At 55.6% G+C, this 5083-nt stretch overlaps 1 long non-coding RNA gene across 1 annotated transcript; it reads left to right on the top strand.

Annotated features, from left to right (window-relative positions):
* Positions 1 to 987: 987 nt before the first annotated feature.
* LOC111144772 lies at positions 988 to 3760 on the top strand. The gene is made up of 2 exons (XR_002640426.1): positions 988 to 3184; positions 3305 to 3760. It is a non-coding gene; the product is annotated as an uncharacterized LOC111144772 (long non-coding RNA).
* Positions 3761 to 5083: the final 1323 nt, after the last annotated feature.

Raw genomic sequence — 5083 nt, 5'->3', positions numbered from 1 at the left:
CTAAAAATAGCAGGGCCTCCACCAGTGGAGATACCCAAAGAGCTTCTCCTGGGGCAAGGGAGGAGCCAGCTTCTCCTCCGAGCTGACAGCAACTGTGGCCCCTGCCAGGTGCCTGCCTTAGGCCCAGCAGCAGGATGGCCCGAGACCCCTGGCCTCCCCCTTCCCAGGCTCAGCAGAGAGAGCTGAGGTGTGGAGGAGGCATCCTGAAGGCTGAGACCCAGAAGCAGTGCTGGTGGGGTGGGAGCTTAAAAGACGACGGAGCCTGGGGACGGGTGGGAGGATGCGTGGTGTGTGATTCGGAAGGCTTGGCCCTCACCGGGACTGGCAGAGGGAGCAGGGACGGATCAGCAGCCGGGATTCACCTCCCACATCATCTCCACAGAACCACCTCGGCTCCCCGCCCTACCCACACACCGAGACACACACAGGGACACGCAGACATGGCCCCACACTCAGGCGGCCTCTGAATCATTTCCTTCTAGTAGCGCTCATCTCCCTCGTCACCAGCACGGACTGAGGACCTACTGTGTGCTGGAGTCACACCCTGGAAGGTCAGGAAATGGGGTTCATGACTTGCCTTGGGGACGTCTTAAGAGGCCCCCGAGGAGAAATACAAATCAAAACCACAGTGAGACACCACCTCACACCAGCCAGAATGGCTAAAATTAACCAGTCAGGAAATGACAGATGCTGGCAAGGATGCAGAGAAAGGGGAACCCTCCTACACTGCTGGTGGGAATGCAAGCTGGTGCAGCCACTCTGGAAAACAGCATGGAGGTTCCTCAGAAAGTTGAAAACAGAGCTACCCTATTACCCAGCAATTGCACTACTGGGTATTTACCCTAAAGATACATATGTAGTGATCCGAAGGGGCACGTGCACCCCAATGTTTATAGCAGCAATGTCCACAGTAGCCAAACTATGGAAAGAACCCAGATGTCCATCAACAGGTGAATGGATAAAGAAGATGTGATTGATTTTCAGGCGTCTAGTACTACTGGGAATGTGGGGAGCCGAAGAGCCAGGCAGAAGGGGGAGCTCAGGGCCATTGCTGAGGGCCATGAGTGCTTCCCTGGTCTCATCCAGTCCCCCAAGTCACCGTGGCCCTTTCCCAAGTACAGCAGACTATTGTCTGTGCTCTGCTTTTTAGACCTCCAAGTATCACTGGTCTCAAGATAGGCCCCCCCAACGCCCCCGCCTCCCAACACACACACACATACACTCACCACCTGACATCAGGAAGAAACACGTGAGCATGGGTGAGCCAAGATCCCATCCTCTACTTCTGCCCTTCCTGGCAGGAGGAGATAGAACAGGTTAGATGGGCAGCCCCACAGTGGGTCTGGGAGGGAGCCAGCAGGCTGGGAGCAGGAGAGACCACTCACCCTCTGGTGGAATCACAGGCAGTCTTTCAAGTGCTAGTACAGCCCGCCGCCTGGAAGCCACAGGCATTCGGCCTGTGCAGGCATCTGACTTACGGTCTAAGGAAGAGAACAGAGGTCATGAGTTGAGGGTGGAATGCAGAGCCTTTAGTGCAGAAGGGGGATGGGGGGTATGCCGTGTCACTGGTAGCAGGCTCCCGCCTCCTCCACCCCTGCATGTGGGTAGTGAGCTCTGTTTCCAGCAGTTGCCGGCGGGGACAGACGGGACCAAGCCCAAAGGAGCGTAGGCAGATCCAAGAAAGGTTCTTCTCTGTGTTGATACCTGCCTAGCCGTCCTCTGCCTGTGTCCCCCCTCGGCAGGGGTCCAGCTCCGAACGCGGTGCTTTGAGGCCATCTGCTAGCGCCTCCGGGAGTGACAGTGCAGGAGGGAGACAGGTTGGGGCGAGGTGGGCAGGCCGGCAGCCAGGAGGTTGGCTTGTTTGTGGAGGCTCCAGGCCACGTGATCAGCAAGCTAACTGCTACCACTCTCCTCCGCAGACCATGAAATCCCTGGAGAATTTTTGGTGACATGCACTGAGCCAAGGTGATGGACTGTATATTTAAGGAAAGACATAAAAAGAAAAAAAAAATTAAAATGGAATTGGAGGCCGAACGCCACACAGCTGCCCTCTCTCTCACCCAGTAAATGCTGAAAGCTCTTAGGACAGGAAAACCTGCCACGGGGCTGCTTCCCTTCCTCCCAGGGCTGGCAGAGGCTCAGGCTCCACTTCGGCTCTCTCCTAGGATACGGAAACCATGGCAACGAAAGTAGAATGTAAAACTTGGAGCAAAGGGCTGGGGGAGGGGGCGCCCAACTGCCTTCCTCCCCCTCCTGGGAGCCACCACCAGTCACCTCTCCGTGGAAGCCAGTCAGAGGCATTGGCCAAGGATAGGAGGAGGAGGAGCGAGAACTCTCCATAGAATGTAATTTTCAGAGCATGTATATGTACATATATATATATCTATTTATATGTAAATAGCATATATAAAGATATATATATATACATATATATATACAGTCTACTTTTTAAACTATGCAGGGATTTGGTTATTTAGCTGATTTCCTCCCTGTTTTAGAAAACAAGGCCTGTGTGGGGAAGGTCACTTGGTCCTTCAAAGGCTAGACATTGGCCAGAGCTGACAGCCTGAAAGAAAATCCCCTCAACCCCAGCCTGCTGTTGATGGCAGCAGTAATCATGATAGTGTAAGTCTAGAGAACTCAGAGGGTGCCAGGGTCATGATGAAGCTGGAGGGGAACAGGCTTTCAGGGGAGGAAGTGCCCCTAGGGCCAGGTACCCTGTCAGGATCCAGTCGTGGAGGCCCCCGGCTGCCTGCGGGTGTGGTACCACCCACCACAAGCTTTGGTCAGCTCAGGTGGGCTCTTGGGCCTGGAGCCCAGGAGCCTTCTGCCCCCTTGCCACAGAGAGCAGGGTTAGAGAGGGGGACCAAGTTCTGCCTGGCCACCCCCCCCCCACCTCAGTCCCAAAGTGGGTTTTGCCTTATAGATGCCACAGGGCACAGCTCCGTGTTGTTGCCACTGGTTTTTCCCAAGTCAGGCACCAAGGACTCCAGACGGTTCTTCCTCCAAGAGTCAGCCAGGCGGTGCCCAAGACCCTGGGGCAGCAGCCACCTCCTGAAGAAAGTCCAGGCCTGTGGGCACCTCTGTCTCCGCCATCCATGGACATGCTGCCACCCGGCCTTCTGTTGCACTTTGGACAAAGGCTGCATCCGAACCTGAAGGGTTTCCTTCTACTCACCTTGAAGTGAGGATTTTTCTCACAGCAGCAGTTGCTGCCAGGGGAGGGGAGGGAGGTTTTATTTATTCCCACAGTTTATACTGAGCCTTTTGGAATTACCGTTTTTCCCAAATTTTCCTCTGGCAGTGGGTGTGTCCTGGAGCCTGCCATCGTCCAAAGCCTTACTTCCCTAAGCTGCCAGCCAGGAGGCCATAACCACCCTCCCAGAATTTCTCTTGGCTCTTTTTTTTTTTTTTTTCTTTTTTTTTCTTAAGTAACCCCCAACGAATAAGATTCTTGCTGGGAAAGGAAGCTTGGTAAAGAAGTGTCAGATCGGATTTTTGAACGAGATCCCACCCTGTGATGCAACAGCCACCCCAGCTGGAGAGACACTAAGAACTGGACATGGGCAGGAGCGCCCCACCCTTGGTGGCCCTGGTGCTCTGCTGCCACCTCCCCTACCATCTGGTCTCCGTAGCCGTCCCCAGGTGGGCTGACCCATGTGCAATAAGAACATAGATCCTAAAGGATCCCCTGAGAAGCTGTATTTCTTGAATTAGAATTCTAAAATTGTACATCTATAAATATATGTTTATTATGTGATTGGCCTTGGTGGGTCTGCATTGAGCAGGGGAGCTGAGGTGGGACACAGCCCAGGCTGGACCACCAGCAGTCCTGGGTGACCAGCCCAAATGTCGTCCCCACCCCTTGCCCCAGCTGACAGCCACTTTGGTCACAAGTGTTCTTCCAAGGCTGACTCCAGGCAAAGGGGAAGGGGCTCAGGCCAGGATTCTGGGGTCCCTGGTAGCCTCTGCTTCCCCCGGTTCCTGCTCCCTCTCCATCCCTCCTGTGAGCAAAACATTGAGAATCTTCCCTCCTCCCCAGCTGGGAGCTAGAGCCCACTCTGGATCCAGAGCAGGGGGAAAGTTTGAGTTTCTTTCCATCTCCGCCTGCACAGTCTTCTAGACACACTTCCCACAGCCCGCCCTCCTCCTCCAGAAGGTCGGAGAAGTTAAAAATGTGGCTGCCCGAGGAGAGCTTTCTGTGAATGGAGCCACCGATCTGCCCGGGCCTCCCAGAGACAGGACCCCGCGGCCCTGACTGGCGGCCTGAGGCCCCTCCCGCTGCCTCTCCAGCCAAAGACGGCCAGGCTGCCTGGTGGTGCCACTGAAGCCGGGGAGCTCATTGGCTGTCCCTGCCCAGGGTCACCGCCGCTGGCTCTGCCTGGTCTGCGAGCTGCCACTTGTTAGCGGCAGTTGGCAGAGGCGTCGCCAGCCACCCCCTTTCACTCCTCCCATCCCCCTACCCTCGGCAGGCCAGAGGGGGCGGGCCAGACTCTAGCCGACTGTTGGCTGCAAAAAAAGCCTCTGACAAGTGTCCCCACCCACTCTCGGGTGGCAAAAAAACAAGCCACTAGTTCATCCAAGCTCCCAGGACCTGCCCGCTTCTCTGCTCGTCCCAGGCTGCCCCCAGCTCTCCAGAAGGGACCTGCTCCCTGGGGCAAGGAGCACGCGCCCTGGCCCACTGGAATCTCCTTGCCCCGAGGTCCCTGGGCAAAGTCACCCGGCTGTCCAGGGCAGACACCCAGATGGCGGTGCCAGGACTCAGGTAAATAGACTTGACACAGTGTCACTACCGGAGCAACTCAGAATCCTTACCAGATGTCACACCCAGAACAGGAAACTGAAGCCTGGGGAAAGGCAAGGTGATGCCCAAGGGTCCCCAAGAAATTTGCATGTCCTCCGGGTCTAAGTAGCAAAGCAATCATTCTGCAAACATTTGCTGAACTTGGATTCACTGTGCTCAAGAAGATTAACCCCACTTGTGTCAAGGTAAATGGTGGGAGGCCTGTCCAGAAGGGTGGAAAAGGGAAAACGGTACTTAATCTGAGGGGCTCAGGCTGGGGACAGGTTTCCCAGAGGGGCA

Source organism: Enhydra lutris, unplaced genomic scaffold (assembly GCF_002288905.1).
Source record: "Enhydra lutris kenyoni isolate GAN:26980312 unplaced genomic scaffold, ASM228890v2 scaffoldscaffold12, whole genome shotgun sequence".
Classification (NCBI taxonomy): Eukaryota; Metazoa; Chordata; class Mammalia; order Carnivora; family Mustelidae; genus Enhydra; species Enhydra lutris.
This window is presented reverse-complemented; position numbering and strand designations above follow the sequence as displayed.